The sequence below is a fragment of the Schistocerca serialis genome, chromosome 7 (genome assembly GCF_023864345.2).
Source record: "Schistocerca serialis cubense isolate TAMUIC-IGC-003099 chromosome 7, iqSchSeri2.2, whole genome shotgun sequence".
NCBI lineage: Eukaryota > Metazoa > Arthropoda > Insecta > Orthoptera > Acrididae > Schistocerca > Schistocerca serialis.
The window spans coordinates 487,459,155-487,477,572 of record NC_064644.1 but is presented as its reverse complement, the minus strand read 5'-3'; positions in this window follow the sequence as shown (position 1 = coordinate 487,477,572).

Genomic DNA, 18,418 nt, shown 5'->3' with positions numbered 1-18,418 from the left:
AGCGTGTGTGGAGCTGTCTGAACGGTACGAGCTTCGTGCCCTGGCCACTGAAGTAATTTCAGGCAGCGTACTTTCCTCACCTGTTGGGGCTGTCCAACGTAGTGCGTGGTTTTGATAGCTTAATACATATTTCCTTGAGGATAATGACGTTCGTGACATTTGGGGTTTGAGTTCTCATGTACCGATTGGTGGCGAGCAAGTTGTTTTGTCGGTCGGTCCACGGCTGTGCCTTGGTTGGGTTTCTGACGGATCAAGTGTATTTGGTCTTACTGTCTCGCCTAAGTGAACGAGGGCAAACCGACTTCCCTGGAGGCTTCTGAGTGCCATCGGCGTTTAATTATCTGTTTTCAGCTACTTAAAATATAAGGCTTATGGTTATTTTCCTTTTTTTCTTAAAAAATTTGCAAATTTAACACGCGATATGTTTTTTATTTTATTTGCCTCTTTAATTGCATCTTAATGTTGTCGATGTTTTTGGCCTTCAGCAATTTGTATTGCACCTTGCATATGTTCGTTCTATCTACCTTGCTGTGTGTGTGTTTTTTTTTAAAATTACTGTATTGCATTCTGAACTGGATTTTTATCTTGTTGATTTGTTAAGATTTCTTGTTTCGAGGCCTTCAACCGTGAAAGAGTTGCATTCGGTAAAGGTTCGTCTACGTGCCACTTTGGTTGCAAAAGTGTTATTAAATTACAATAAATTACAATTAGAAGGTGAAACTGACCCCAACCTCTTTGGCGCTTTCCACAATCGTAATTACCAGTTCTGCACAGCGAGTTTAGCGCGCGTCAATCCTTCTGCAGGGAATGTTGGGACTCCTGTGTTGCTGCGTATTAACCTGGGCACCTCACTCACATCACCCACTGGAAACAATTGGCTCAACGCATTGGCCCCACTTTAATATGACAAACATCAAACTAGAACTTAGAGGTCATTACTGCCCACTGTGTTATTTGGCTTGTGTATCGTGTCTTAACGAACATCCAGCTCTGAGCCTGGGTATCTATTTCCAGTCGACAGCGACGATGTTCCAAATAAAAGTTATATTTCTCTGTTGTGAACATAACGGCCAGTGATTATAATTTGTACACTGAGTATCTGGTTTCAACATGTGACAACGCCCATGATGTGAACACAAGAGGCCTTTCGTCTCCACCCTGCTCTCGTAATAGGATAACTGCATCCCAAACATGGGAAGTGTTGGTTTGAACAATAAACGGGCAAATAAAATCAGGGATTCCTGACACTAGTGCTAGTTTTGGACTCATTTTAATGCTTCAAAGGCAACTTATTGTGGTTCACCCATGGTACGTAATGACATAATAGGAGCTGCTATCTGCGTGAAATTCATCACGAATTCAGATTGAAATTCACTGTTCCAACAAAACAGATGGTACCTGTCTTGTCTTTTGCGACTGGAATGAATGAACTGGTTCCAACCGTTGTCGAGGGATCCCAGTTTTCATATTTCGTCCCAGGTGAAGGTTACTTTGTTTGATTTAACAGTCAGACCTGCTTCCTTGATGTGGCAGTACACGTGGCGGATGTGGTCTACCCGCTCTGCAGAACTGGCTCTGTAAACAGACATGAACTTAAAGTCCTCCAGACGTAATCCAATGGACGCCATCAGACTGCCGCTCCTCTGGCTAGTCCAAAGATGACCCTATTAAACGCAGTAAGGTTGTAGGCGGTATACAAAGACGTTAAAGACGTTACTCGCAATCTATTAATCAACACATCCGGAAATTTGCGCACCACTCGCAGATTGACCTCTGGGTAAGTGGGTAACATCAACCCTCGCGTGCTCTACACTACATAACTTCGTGCCAATGCTATGGGTACAAAACTTAATACTCTCCTGTGACCTAAATTTAATATACGACGACGACCCACATAATCAACCAAACACTGGGTCAATTACAAAAGAAATCACAACCCAGAAGTCTTCAGAGCCAAATTTTTAGCAACGAAGCACACAAGTGGCCACTAGAAACCCTGGAATCTCAGTCTGATACAAGACTGAGCAACGACACTAAGTGCTTGTCCTTCCACCACATGACTCATCCAACTCATCACACTTAGCTCTGGGAACAAGGTCAGTTGTTTATAACGCGTGTACCAGGCATAGTCCAGGAGGGGACATTACTCCATAATCCAGAAGAGCACACACATGTTCAGGTCCTAAAAATGCATGCACACAAAGCAGTCGCCCACCTTTGATGGTGCATGAATGGGAGCATTCTGCATAATTCAGAATGTGCCCCTTGCTTCTGGCATCAGCTGTTCATCCACCTACCCTTAGGTATCGTAGATTGCCTGACAATAAGATCAGGCATCTTGAAAAATAGCATACAGTGCTAGTAACATAATGTGACTGACCAGCTCTGACTTCATACATGTTATTCACAATGCCCAGGTTATTGCTCAGATTTAGTTCCCCCATTCATGGTCACTATAAAGAATGTTCACGAATTCCAGCCAAAAGTTTGTCTGTATTGACATTGTTCACTGGTTTTTCACTAAACAATTTTCTGGACCTGTCATCTGCTCCCATACCCTCCAAGATAATGCCATCACCAGTTCTTCAGAGATCGCAACATACAATACTAAAATGCAAAGATGCATTTCATTAACACATTGAGGCAAATGATTATCCTTGCCTTGTACGTAAAAAAAAAAAAAAAGGTTCAAATGGCTCTGAGCACTATGAACTTCTGAGGTCATCAGTCCCCTAGAACTTAGAACTACTTAAACCTAACTAACCTAAGGACATCACACACACCCATGCCCAAGGCAGGATTAGAACCTGCGACCGTAGCGGTCGCGCGGTTCCAGACTGTAGCGCCTAGAACCGCTCGGCCAGTCCGGCCGGCCCTTGTACGCAGTATACATGTTGGTCTTTTTGACGCCGGCCAGAGTGGTCGAGCTGTTAAAGGCGCTACAGTCTGGAACCGCACGACCGCTACGGTCGCAGGTTCGAATCCTGCCTCGGGCATGGATGTGTGTGATGTCATTAGGTTAGTTAGGTTTAAGTAGTTCTACGTTCTAGGGGACTTATGACCACAGCAGTTGAGTCCCATAGTGCTCAGAGCCATTTGAACCATTTTTTTTATCTTTTTGACAAACTGTGCCCGGGTAAATATTTTTCGAAGTTGGACCTAGCAGATGCGTACTTGCAAATACCGGTGGACGAAGAATCCCAGCGCGTTTTGGTGGTTAACACGCATCTTGGTTTGTACCGATTCAAACGACTGCCATTCGGGTGTGCATCCGCCCCTGCATTGTTTCAGCAATATCTGCAAACAGTTTGTGCGTCGGTCCCTACTGCAGCAAACTATCTGGACGATATTGTGATCTCCGGAAAGACGGAAGAAGAACATTTCGCCAATTTCAGAACATTATTTCAGGTCTTGCGACAAAATGGTCTTCGCTTGCGGAAGGACAAATGTGTGTTTTTTGCTCGTGACTTACCCTATCTGGGCCATGTACTCACTGCCCAAGGCATACATCCCAGTCCAGAGCACCTCCGTGCCATACAAGACTTGCCTTCGCCGCAGAATTTGCAGTGCTGGGAAAAACAAACTATTACCATAAATTTGTGCGCCACGCCTCTTCCATTTCAGCTCCGCTTCATCGCTTACGCCGTAAAGGTGTTCCGTTCGTCTGGACGACGGAATGCGAACGCGCCTTTCGCCAGTTGAAATCGGCGTTGCTTTCCAATACTTGCCTTACGCCATTCGATCCCCAGAAACCCCTTTTGTTGATGGTGGATGCATCGGATTTCGGGATCAGTGCTGTGCTTGCGCACAAAGATGGATCGCACGATCGCCCTATTGCCTTTGCGTCCAAATTGCTCTCGTCTGCGCAAAGAAATTATTCACAGATCGAGAAAGAAGCTTTGGCTCTCGTATTTGGTGTTACTAAGTTTCATGATTTCTTGTATGGTCGTCACTTTACCATCATCCCAGACCACAAACCTTTGACATCCCTTTTTCATCCGAACAAGCCTGTACATCCACGTACAGCGCAGAAATTCATTCGCTGGTCTATTTTCCTCTCGTAGTACCGCTACGATATCTTGTATCGGTCCACTGCTAAGCACGAAAACGCCGATGCGTTGTCCCGTTTGCCTGTTGCTGAGGATAGAGCATTCGATTCCTTCGACCTTGCTTGCATGTTCATTGATGCGGAAACCGATGACGTGGTCGAATCGTTTCCCATTGATTTTCGTCGTGTAGCTACAGCCACAGCTGCTGACCCTGTCCTTGCTACCGTTCTGCGTTTTGTTGCTACGCAATGGCCCTTGTCAAAGTCACGGATTGAGGATCCGTTGGTTCGCCGATTTTTTGCTCACAAAGAGAGACTTTTTGTACGACGTGGTGTTTTGCTGTTGCGTTCTGATAATGATCAGTGGTCCCACGTTCGTTACAGTCCTCTGTCTTACGGCTTCTCCACCAAGGACATTGGGGTATAGTGAGAACGAAACAACTTGCTCGTCAGCACTGTACTTGGTTCGGAATCGATGCTGCGATTACGAATATGTGCTCTTCTTGCATGGCGTGTGCCGAACAACAATCCGCACCACCGCGGAAATTCTTTGCATGGCCGAAAGCCACTTCCCCTTGGCAACGCTTACACATCGAGTTTGCTGGTCCATTCTGGAATGCTCGATGGTTGGTTGTGGTAGATTCATTCAGTAATTTTCCTTTTGTTGTCCAGATGTCTTCCACGACGTCATCTGCCACCATCCAAGCGTTATCCGCTATCTTTTGCATTGAAGGTCTTCCACAGACTGTTGGTTCCGACATTGGCCTACAATTCACGTCCGCAGAATTTCAGTCTTTCTGCAAGGCCAATGGTATTCAACATCTGACGTCCGCGCCGTTTTCGCCGCAGTCAAACGGTGCCGCTGAACGATTGGTCCGGACTTTCAAGTCACAGATGTTGAAGTTAAAAGAGTCACATTCTCGGGAGGACGCGTTATTGCTCTTTTTGTCCTCGTATCGCTCTCAGCCCCGAGATGGTCGCTCGCCGGTTGAGTTGCTCCACGGTCGCCCTCACCGAATCTTGATGTCTTTGCTACATCCGCCGCATCAGGTTCCTGTGCAGCGGCAGACACCTGCTTTTGCCCCAGGCGACGTTGTCTACTACCGCAAGTATCGAGGTTCACGGCGCTGGCTCGCAGGGCGCATTCTTCTCTGCCTCGGCCGCGGTATGTATCTGGTTTTGGGGGCTCTGGTGAGGTGCGTCGGCATCTCAATCAGTTGCGCCTCTGTCGTCGCACGGGATCTGCCGCTCCCCGTCTGCTTTCAGCGACGGTGTCGTCCGGTCAGCGCCCTGGGGACCCATCTACTGGCTCGCCTCAGCCCCAGGTGTTACCGACGCTGCCTTCCATTTTGCCCCATGGCGACGCGCCGCCGCCTGTTCTCCCGCCGGCGACGCCACGTGGACGCGTCGCTGCAACCGCCGGGCGCCTCCCTGGGTCATGCGCCGCCGATCGCTTCCCGTGACCAGCTGTCCTCCGACATGGAACTCTTGCCCGCTCCGGACCACATGGCGTCTTCGCCCGTCGGGTGCCCCGACCCGATGGAGGTCGACCCTTCGGCCCCTCCTGTCTCTTTACGGGCGCATACACCGCATGTTGTCGTGCACTCTGGACTAGGTTTTCAGGCGTTTCCTAGCTCCCCTCGGACCGAATGGCAGGGTGCGGGTGGCACAGCCTCGCCTGTTGCTAGGCTCCCCACCTCGTCGCATACGTCAACATGGGGTCCTCCCTGCGGCGGGCGGAAGCCTTATAACACAACCGTACGCCGATTTGCGGGGGAGGAATGTGGTGTCAACGCCAGACACCACACTTGCTAGGTGGTAGCCTTTAAATCGGCCGCGGTCCGTTAGTATACGTCGGACCCGCGTGTCGCCACTGTCAGTGATTGCAGACCGAGCGCCGCCACACGGCAGGTCTAGAGAGACTTCCTAGCACTCGCCCCAGTTGTACAGCCGACTTTGCTAGCGATGGTTCACTGACAAATTACGCTCTCGTTTGCCGAGACGATAGTTAGCATAGCATTCAGCTACGTCAATTGCTATGACCTAGCAAGGCGCCATTATCATTTGCTGTTTATCTTGTGATGCATGTACCGTCAGACCGATGTTCACCAATTATGGATTAAAGTTAAGTATTACAGCAGCTACGTACTTTATTTGCTAGTCTCAATTACTTTACCTGTTCCAGACCTCACGCCAGCCTGCGTGAGCTTAAACGCATGCCTTTCGGCTACCTCCTAGTGACTTGGCTGTCTTGCCAAGTCACAACAATGTTGTGCCTACAGGCCGCTGACATACTACCAGTGGTTCTAATTAGAGAAGCAAGATAGTATAACAGTTTGTTTTTACATGTTTCTCCTTTGGTGTGGAAACAGCCCTTTCAGGTTTGTGAATTCCTGTTAATATTATCTCCTATTTAGCAGCTTTAGCAGGTCTAGAAATTGGTAACGGAAGCTTTGTAACACCCTGTATAGAAGATTGATACAGACGTTTTATTTGGACAATATGTTGTCAAGCCATTTGGGAATAGACATCATCAACATACAATAGATAGCCCCTCGTTTTAGTATAGATGTAAATCAGCCGCCTCCTACTCAGGATCCGTATTTAGCAAATATAACTGTTTTAATGAACCGTACTACCAACGTTAAAGGTCAATGCGGTTGAATAAAGCAGCATTTTAACATATGCAGTTATGGTATGTAATAATAATAAAGATCTTCAAACTGCCGGTCACGTCTGCAGCCGAATGTCTTACACTTTTAAAGTGTAAGAATAATTTACATTATCAACTAGAGGCTTAAACCTACGATCAACTAAACAAAGACAGACTTGCAGTCTACACCAAAACCTGGGGCGGTAAGGGTAGAGTGCACCCCGCCCACCTCAGCTTGTGTTTGCCTGCCAGCCTGTTCTCCACACGCCCAGCGTCGCCGCCATCGCTCCCGTCGGCGTCGTCGTCTGCAGAGCTGTCGGCGTCGTCGTCATCAGCGTCTCTGTTTTCGGCAGCTTCATCCACCACTTCCTCTCCATCGTCTGCAGCGGCGAACGGCGTGCAGTACCCCACAAGAAACACACCAGCGATCAGCAGGACGAGGGCTGTCTTCATGGTTACAGCGGCTTCTACTCTGGGTGCCTCTCGACAAGTGCCACAGGTGAACTCACCCACCTTTTCTTATACGGCGCGGCTGACTCTTATCACCCAAACTGCTGCACGTAAGGACATTTACTTAATGTGTACTTCACAGTGTGCTATTGGTCGAATCGTCATCCTATCTTACTGCCGAAAATATCTTGGCAGACTTTTTAAGCAACCTTGAGGCACAAGAAAGAAAATTGTGAGCCCAAAAGCCTATAAATACACTACAATCAATAAAAGCAAATAATATATCCAAAAGTTTGTAGACCTGAATTACGATCTTCTCTCTTTCGTAATGACAGTACACGCAACAGCACTGAATTAGTTTAATAACAAATTTAGAAATGAATAAGAATTTCATTTACTGTTAATCCATTTCTCGTTCTTTTTGCTTTGCGTACTCGCCGTCCAAATTTGCCTCAAATTGTACAATATTTTCGCACCATCCTCTCGTTTCGTATGTAGAAAATCGTTATCTCACTATACCAATAATTAACAGAATTTTTGTGTTTTTTTTATCAAGGAACCATATTTTTGTCTCATGTAACATATCCACTTGTTTAAGAGTATCTCTAAATTATCCTTACCATAGCTCATGAAATGGAGGTAGACTATGAATACAACATGGATATGTGGTGCACTACAACTACATTCCACTTTCGCAATTTTCTTACATTTTTTTCAATGTTTCTCCCATGCATACAAAAACAGAAACGGCTAGAGCTACACATATCAAAAATGTTTTGCAATAACCTTGGTTCCGAGAGTTTCGGAACCTGTACAGAAAACCGGAATAGAGATCAACATAAACATCTTTTCCGCCCTTTTTATTGCTCATGAAAACCACACATTGCATGTTGTACCACCATACAGTGGTATCTTCAGAAGTGGAGGTCCCGACTGCTGTACGCACCAGTACCTCTAATACCCAGTAGCACGTCCTCTTGTATTGATGCATGCCTATATTCGTCGTGGTATACTATCCACAAGTTTATCAAGGCACTGTTGGTCCAGATTGTCCCACTCCTATACGGTGATTCGCTGTAGATCTCTCAGAGTGGTTGGTGGGTCACGTCGTCCATAAACAGCCCTTCTCAATCTATGCCAGGCATGCTGGACAGGGTCGATGGATAGGGTCCATGTCTGGAGAACATAGTGGCCCCTCTAGTCGAGCGATGTCGTCACCATGAAGGAAGTCATCCTCAATATAAGCACAATGGGAGTGCGAATTTTCTTTTGTGAAGACGAATGCCTCGCCAATATGCTGCCAATATGGTTGCACTAGTCAGTCGGAGGATATTATTCACATATGGTACAGCCGTTACGGAACCTTCTATAATCACCAGCGGCGTACGTCGGCCCCACATAATGCCACACCAAAACGTCAGGGAACCACCACCTTGCTGCTCTCGCTGGACAGTCTGTGTAAGGCGTTCAGCCTGACCGGGTAGCCTCCAAACACGTCCCCGACGATTGTCTGGTTGAAGGCATATGCGACACTCATCGGTGAAAACGTGACGCCATTCCTGTGTCCTTTCGTCATGTTGTCGGGCCCATCTGTATGGTGTCATGGTTGCAAAGATAGACCTTGCCATGGACACCGGGAGTGAAGTTGCGCATCATGCAGCTTAAAGCGCACAGTTTGAGTCGTAACACGACGTCCTGTGGCTGCACGAAATTATTCAACATGGTGGCGTTGCTGTAAGTGTTCCTCCGAGCCATAATCCGTAGGCAGCGGTCGTTCGCTGCAGCAGTAGCCCTTGGGTGGCCTGAGCGAGGCATGTCATCGACAGTTCCTGTCTCTCTGTATCTCCTCCATGTCCGAGCAACATCGCTTTGGTTCATTCCGAGACGCCTGGATACTTCCCTTGTTGAAAGCAGAAAGTAACAATGCGGACGCGATCGAAGAGCAGTATTGAACCTCTAGGCGTGGTTGAACTACAGACATCACGATCTGTGTACCTCATTCCTAGGGGAATGACTGGAACTGATCGGCTGTCGGACCCCCTCCGTCTAATATGCGTTGCTCATGCATGGCTGTTGACAACTTTGGCCGGGTTTAGTGACACCTTTGAATAGTCAAGGGGACTGTGGCTGTGATACAATATCCACAGTCAAATAATAACTAAACTTTCCTACCATCCTGAAGTGAGATCGGTCACCAACAGCAATATGACCTGTGACCAACACGGATTCTCATACATCGTTGTGCACATTACGGCACGGAAGCAAACACACTCTAAACATATTCTTCAGGAATCTCTTGCCACGAATGAAAACCCTTGCTGGGTCAGTTAGTCGAGATTTCTGGTTGCAGGCTGCTCTGGAAGTATTCGTCTTCCCAGACATGCTCTATGGCAGACCAGAAGCCCAGGTAGGCCAGTCATAAATCTGTATGTTTCTCAAAACTTCTGAGGTATGAACTGCAGTGTTTCGGTGGATTATTCCATTTGCCACGGCAGTCATCAACGGTATGAAACCTGCATTGCTCCCTGTAACCCTTCACCTGGTCGTCTATGGAGACATTTCTGGCAAACTAAACACAACAAACATTGGCGAGACTCGTCGCTATACATATTCAAGTAGCCTTTCTGCTTTCTTGCATATTATTCGTAATGCGATTTAGTACATGTGGCATGGCCCATGTGCTCGTTTTACAAATTCTGGTTCCTGCTCTCTCATATTAGATATTCAGCTAGTAAAACTTTTTCTATAATAGCGGAATAGATCTAGTCATACTGATTTTCAGCATGGGACTAAATAAACTAATCTACTACAGCGGTGTAATATATAGCGCGACAGTCACTGGGAGAGTGTACTGCAGATCCATGTGCACAACTAGGCGTGGACTGTCATTGGGTAATTTCTTTCAAATACCATGTCATGTCTCCTGAATCTTCCTTGGCTGCTTAAAAATTAGCCTCACGTTTAAGAGAGAAATACACTAAGTGTGTATGTTCTACTATATATTCGTTTTCGAATTTACATGTTTTACTGCCTCTTCATGTAAATATCTATTCCGATTTTTCAGAAGTGAGGTCGCTGTAACTAGTCAGTACTGCCCATATTTGCGAGAAACCGCCCTAATTTATGTGCTCAGTGATGAGTATTGATGAGTATACTCAGACAACATCCACATTTATTTATATCTTTGTCGTGTGACCACTGGTATCGTTCTAATCGTAAAAAATGGTTCAAATGGCTCTCAGCACTATGGGACTTAACTTCTGAGGTCATCAGTCCCCTAGAACTTAGAACTACTTAAACCTAACTAACCTAAGGACATCACACACATCCATGCCCGAGGCAGGATTCGAACCTGAGACCGTAGCGGCCGCTTGCTTCCAGACTGTAGGGACTAGAACCGCTCGGCTACCACGGCCGGCGTTGTAATTGTACATGACTATCAGAGTTTCGTTTTTCTTAGTACTACTGGGCAATAATTAAAAGTCGCTCATGCATTTTATGCAGTCATCATCACATTACGATTTTGCTTTCTGCTGTGTTTTTCTTCCTACTTCCTTTTTCCAGCGTTCTGTATATAACAACATGAATACCAGGTGCATCAACTGCTCATACTGAAACTACAGATATTCCTGAGGGTCAAAGTTTCTAGCTAGTTCTTTCAGTTAATCAGAAATAGATATGAGACTCCGTAATATAAAAATAACGCAGAGTTAAAGAATGTAACACGTTTCTTTTCATGGACGAAGAGATATGAACGACTTTAAACACAAGTGGGCTACTATACTTCACTTATAGCTGTTTGTTTATGTGTATCTTGTGAGCATTGTTTGTCTTTACGCAATACATTGGCCTAATTTTGCTACTTCTCTACAGTGCAACACACGCAACAAGAATAAATTGTTGTTTTCAAACGGACATAGCTACCTTCTTGTCATAGACTGGCACACTCGGCAGTCAGCACTGTGGCAGTTCGGCCCTCCCATATATATATATATATATATATATATATATATATATATATATATATATATATGAGTGTGTGTGTGTGTTTGAGTGTCGGTATATCTGAGACTCCCTTCCAGTCCTGTGGATAGGTTTCAGGCACACAAATAGCAAACTTCATGAGTATCAGAACTATGGAGTTATGGCCTCCTAGGTGCAATAGAAGTCGATGTACGCTCGATGATATGTTTTCGCAGTCCCTGCACACACACACACACACACACACACACACACACACACACACACACACACACATATATATATATATATATATATATATATATATATAATTCTGTTTACAAAGTTTTGAAAGATAAATAATTTCTCAAAATCAATATTGAAATAATAAACTATGATTTGCTTGATTGATGAGCTGCAATAAAAGAATCAGTTTATAAAAAGAGAAATAAAACGTTATTTTCATGTGGACTTTCAGCCCTCAGTAGCATGTCCTGAAGAATATTTACTACCATGTTACTCGAGTTTGAAAAATATTTCACTATTTGTATGTGATACATCCGAATATGGATCACTGATACGTGTCATATTCTGAGCAAGGCTACACAAATTTAAGAAATAACTTTAATTATAGATTTTGTTATTAACTGTAAGTGGCGTCTGAACTGTATTAATAGATTATTGACACTTATGCTGAAAACATTCCATGAGCAATTTACACAAATATCATAAACATTAATTTGCTAAGTCAAGAGTTTATCCAATGTTGCATTTTGGAAACGAGGACAACTTTTAAACACTTATTACAGTTGGCAAGGAAGAAATAAAGGTGTGTTTACCTGGAAGCTGCTGTCAATCAACAGGAAAATAAATATGCCTTTAAATATTATACTACGAATTATAGCGACAAATATTGATGTGAAGAAGATTTTCAAAACAATGAAGGAAATTTTTAAAAAGTTTAAAATAAAATTTACCAAGACTCTTCATGTTGAAAGTAATTCTAAAGCTTTATGTGCATTAAAACTATGATAAGAACATTTCAAGAAAGAGAAAAAAGAGAATGCACTAGATTAACGTCAGTCGGCAGCATGCATTCTGCTGCCAGCAATTTGTACATTACATAGACAGCTGGTGCAGTAAGCCGTCAACAGCGCAACAATGAGCGAAGACTCAATGCAGATAACATGCAGAAATTGGAACTAGGACTGCATGGTAACAGCAGATGGCTGATGCAGTTGAAGCTTTACATACAACATCCCAGCAGAATCCACTGCATTATAATCGAGTAGGTTCTGCTGTTTTCTAATTCAATGTTCTGTGAAGTGGTTTCCCAGTTACCATTAATTTTGTCAGTTTATACGGTGGAGCTATTACGAGAATTCCCAGTTACAGAGTTAATTTGTCAAACACTGTTCAATTTATAAAGAAATCTGATTGTTATTTAGTTCAAAACTCGAAGACAGAAACAGAAGAAAACTAAATAATTTAATATTAGTAAATCTTAAAATAGAAATATTGATCTTTTACTGTAATATTCGTTAGGAAATTGACAGGAATGGTTGTAATAAAATGTGATATTACTTTCTAAACAACTAATCTTACTGTCTCAGAGCATTCAACACACAACCATGCTAGATTTTTTCAGATGAACCCAGAATGTAGCTGTTAAAGGACTGCTAACAAATATGAGCTTAAAACGGAAAAAATGCTCAAACAAATGAACATTTTTTTAGATAAATAACAGATTTTCCAAAATGGATGAGCAGAAAATGGTGGAGAGAAAGTCTCAGTTAAATAATAGGTATTACCTAAACAAACCAACATATTCACGAAAAGAAAAGTGCAAGATTTCGATGATAATCTAGATTTATTGGGAGAAGAAAGACTGTCGACGAAGTAAAGCACGTTGAATGTATAATTTCAGAAGATGCCATTCCAGCAAATACTAAACAAATAACAGAAACTGAATGTACTTTAGAATATGTTACAATTGAGAATGCAGAGAATGATAAGGTTATTACAAATGAAAAGGAAACACAAATAAAAACAGTATGGTAGTATCTTGTAAAGGAGGAACTGATCCTAATGAACATTTAATACATGATAAGCCACATTCTTCTGTTAACACTGATAAACCAATAAACTCAGTTACTATTGACAAACAGTTACCAACAATTCTGATAACTTACTGCTGTCAGTCACTACCATGGAATATCAACTTACTGTTGCAGTTCTGTAAATAAAGTGGAAGTGTTTTATATTGATGGAACTGATATAGGAATCAATGTAAACGTGTAGTGGTTGAGAACCTACTTTGCCGTGCTTAGAAATACCGTCCATCAGAATGTATTATAGTATATTTTAAAATGCAATGGCTCATGTTGAGTTGTAGTAATAATACGATGTTGTAGTAACCAATGCTCTTTTTCTCTTTAAGGTGTGAGAGTAAATGTGATGTGTATTAAGGTAGGGTGAAAGATTGGGAATTCGTGGAGGCTCATCCAATAATCAATGTCTTCGTTGATCCATTACGGACTGTGGGACAACGGTTGGCATGTATTTCTTGATGCAATAATTTACCAACAGTCGTATGTATTCTAGAAATTTATTTTATGAACTTCTTATGTGCTACCACTTTCGGCAATACATTGATGCCACCATCTTCAGGCCCCACACGTCATAGTCGTAAAAACGCTATACACGGAAGGAGCCATATAACTGGATCCGTGAATCAAATCGTTATGCAATAGCTCTTGGTGGCCACGTGACACAGACTGAACCAATCAATCAATATGATCTTAGTATCCTTTGCTGACTGTGCAAGGAAATCCTTTCCTTCCATTTTTACATGGAAGTACTAGTTTACTGGCAATTATCATGATTTTTGTACCATTAGTACTCTGTGGAGTATTCTTTCCTACAGAGAAACACCAATTTTCTGATTGGAATTTATTCAGGTAGAACGGTCAATTAGAAATTCTGGAGGAAACTGTACATCCTCTGAGTCCTTTGCTATGAGAGAAATGCTACAATTTAATGAGCTTAGCCTCTGAACAAATTACAGTAAAATTATCAGCTAAATTAAGAACTGTGTCTACCCAGTAACAAGTCATGAATAAAGATTTTATGAAATATAATTTAGTGTATTTTGTGAAGTATTCAGTAGGTTCAATTTATCGAATGACAAAATGTGATAAGGATGTACATGTTTTTCTGCTGTTTTGTGATAACAATTGGTACATTTTGTGTACTATGCTATGATTAGGTTATATGATTTTTCTAATAGGCTGTTAGCTTAACTCACTATAGGTAGTCAAGGTAATTCCTTTCTGACTTTCTTAAAAGTTTCAGTACTAAATAAGAGTTGTCCTCTTTATATTTAGTCCATATAACAAAGAGATTACACAAGTTCAATAGTTCCAACAAAACATTCTGCGATCTTAGCAAACAACAGGAATTAGCATTGTATATATATATATATATATATATATATATATATATATATATATATATATATATATATATATATATATAATAGCGAGGCGAGAGAGAAAGAGTTACAGAAAAAAATCACAAACCAAGAACCAAGGAGTTGTGTGACGCGAACGAAAGTTGGTAGGCGTATTTTTACATCTAGAAGACGATATCTGCTCAAATGTTGCGCCAGTCACTTAAGAGTGGTTCCAGTAGCGCCGCTATGAGGTAGCAGATCAGATTAGCTTCAAATAAATGCTGTAACGATCGTGGAGAGACTGTCAGACTGGACGTGGTGAGTTGACGTCTGTCAAGGATGCCTTTGTGACGACAAAGATTCCATTATCAGGACGTTCCTGAGTGTGAACGTGGTCTTGTGAATCTGGAATGTTTCCTCTGCGATATTGCAGAAAGACTATACATGTTAGCTAGCAGCGGTATTCACGAGAATTTACGATCGCAAGAAAACCGGATTCTCGACGGCCACGTGGCACTACCGAAAGGGAAGGTTATGGTGTTCAGAGTATGGCTGTGGCGCATCGTAGTGCTACTGCAGCAGGAATTGGAACAGCAGTTGGTACCACAGTGACACAGTGACAAATCGGTTACTTCAATGGCAGCTGCGAGCTGGTCGCCCTGTAGCGCGCATCCCCTGACCAAACTACCGCCAGCAGCAACTCCAGTGGCGTTAAGCGAGGGCTCACTGGAGGGCAGGGTGGTTACGCATTGGTGCCGATGCACCATCCTAGTGATTCGACCTCTTGTACTGCCATTCATGAACAGCATTTCAGAGGGTATTTTCCAGCGGGATAACGTTCGCCGACATACTGCTGTTGTAACTCAACCTGCTCTACAGTGTATCGACATGTTTCTCGATCATAAGTTCTGTCTCAGTCGAGCACATATGAAGGGCTTATTTCAATAGCGGTTCAAGTCCTTATTTGTTCATTCTGGGATACAGAGTCCTAAAGTCAAATGAGCGCTGAAAAATCTGCAGATGAGATACCAGAAATATTCAAGTATATATACTTCAATATTAGTATAGTATATGTACTTGATAGTACATATACTTGAAAATTTCTGGTATCTCAACTGCTGATTTTTCAGCCTTTAGGACTCTGTATCTCAGAATGAACAAAAACTGACTTGTACCACTATTGAAATAAGCCCTTCATATTGGACATCATCGGACGACAGCTCCGGTGTCATTCATAAACAGCACTAACCGTCCCTGTATGACTGACGAAGTGCAACAGTCATCGATTTCCATCGAACGAACTGACATCCGGCGCCTTTTAAAAGGAGATTTCAACTTGCTTTAACGGTACATTGTCGCTCATTATGACCGTATCCCTCAAAGGCAAAGACAGAGCGGCCATCGGCGACCTACGTAACCATACCAAGCTGCTCTTGCGCTCAGAATGTAAACAGAAAGAGTTCGAACTTCTCGATGAAACAGTGTACAGGAGGATACAAGAAGACCTGACAAGTCGCCTGCAGAGAAAAACAAACGAACTTCTTCGCGTTATCTTTGATGTGAAAACTGTTAAAAGGTTTCGACCACGAGCTGCAGCACCGCAACGACTACATGGGATGCCTGAGGTCCACAAAGAGCATATCCCACTGCGTCTGATAGTAACGTAGGAGCAGTAATATATGGACAGGTCAAACACCTGACTGCATTTCTGAGACCATCTCTGTGAAAACGCTACCATCACATTCACAGTTCAACTCACTTTGTAAGACACCTACAAGAACTTCACCTCCGTGATTGTGATCTGTTGGCAAGTTTCACTGTAGTGTCCCTCTTCACCAAGGTACCACTGAAGGACTTCTTGGAACTGATAAGCTACAACAACCTGAAAAATTTCTTCGAGTTTGTGCTCATTTCAACGTATTTCCTGTTCGATGGAAATTACTATAAACAAACAGATGTCGTCGCCATGGAATGTCGCCTGTCGCCAGGTGGGGAGAATTTTTTCAAGGAGAACTCCGAAAAGAAGGCTCTAATACAAGTTAATCTATAACCGACATCTTTCTATCACTACATAGAGGACAGGTTTGTCGTTTGGATCACATGGACGGGACAGCTTAAGGGAATTTCTCCAACATACCAACTCGCCGCACCCTAACATACAATTTACAGTGGAGGTGAAACAGGATGGCGCCCTTCCGTTTCCTGACATTCTAGTGGAATGGAAACCTAATGGCAACCTGGGACACAATGTGTTCAGGAAGCTTACACATACTAATCTGTATCTGCATGCCTCTAATGGCCACCAGAACTCCCAGCGTGAAGGCGTTTCACGCGCACTCCTTCGCAGAAGACAGCCTTCCAACTGAGCTGAAGCAGTCGAGGCGACCTCCAGAAGAAATGGGTACAGCAATCAGCAGATAAGACTTACATTCGGACAGACTGTTCCAAGGCAGTAGGAGGAAGAAGGGAAAGAAAAGTACAAATCACTGGCGTACATATCGTTCGTCGGAAATACGTCCAGAAAAATCTGCATTGTAATGTATATTTCGACCTCCTGCGAAAACGTTGACTCCACTAAACTCAGTAAAGGACGATCTAGGCCTCCAGAAACCAGTCGTTTAAGAAATCCCCTGCCAGTGCGGTAAATCATGTATTACTGGCCATTAAAATTGCTGAACCAAGACGAAATGCAGATGATAAACGGGTATTCATTGGACAAACATATTATACTAGAACTGACATGTGATTACATTTTCATGCAATTTGCGTGCATAGATCCTGAGAAATCAGTACCCTGAACAACCACCTATATCCGTAATAACGGACTTGATACGCCTGGGTATTGAGTCTAACAGAGCTCGGATGGCGTGTACAGGTACAGCTGCCCATGCAGCTTCAACATGATACCACAGTTACTCAAGAGTAGTGACTGGCGTATTGTGACGAACCAGTTGCTCGGCCACCATTGACCAGACGTTTTCAATTGATGAGAGATCTGGAGAATGTGCTGGCCAGGGCAGCAGTCGAACATTTTCTGTATACAGAAAGGCCCGTACAGGACCTGCAACATGCGGTCGTGCTGAAATGTCGGGTTTCGCAGGGATCGAATGAAGGGTAGAGCCACGGGTCGTAACACATCTGAAATGTAACCTCCACTGTTATAAGTGCCGTCAGTGCGAACAAGAGGTGACCGAGACGTGTAACGAATGGCACCCCATACCATCACGCATTGTGATACGCCAGTATGGCGATGACGAATACACGCTTCCAATGTGCGTTCACCGCGATGTAGCCAAACACGGATGAGGCCATCATGATACTGTAAACAGAAACTGGATTCATCCTAAAAATTACGTTTTGCCATTTGTGCACCCAGGTTCGTCGTTGAGTACAGCATCGCAGCCACTCCTGTCTGTGATGCAGCGTCAAGGGGAATCGCAGCCATGGTCTCCGAGCTGGTAGTCCATGCTGCTGCAAACGGCGTCGAACTGTTCGTGCAGATGGTTGTTGTCTTGCAAACGTCCCCATTTGTTGATTCAGGGATCGAGACGTGGCTGCACGATCCGTTACAGCCATGCGGATAAGATGCCTGTCATCTCGACTGCTAGTGATACGAGGCCGTTGGGATCCAGCACGGCGTTTCGTATTACCCTCCTGAACCCATCGATTCCACATTCTGCTAACAGTCATTGGATCTCGACCAACGCGAGCAGCGATGTAGCGATACGATAAACCGCAATCGCGATAGGCTACAATCTGACCTTCGTGGTGTAGAAATTTTAATGGCCAGTAGTGTACATTGTGCAAACGATTCGCAAGGTAGAAGAGAGGTTCCGCGAATACAAATGCCATA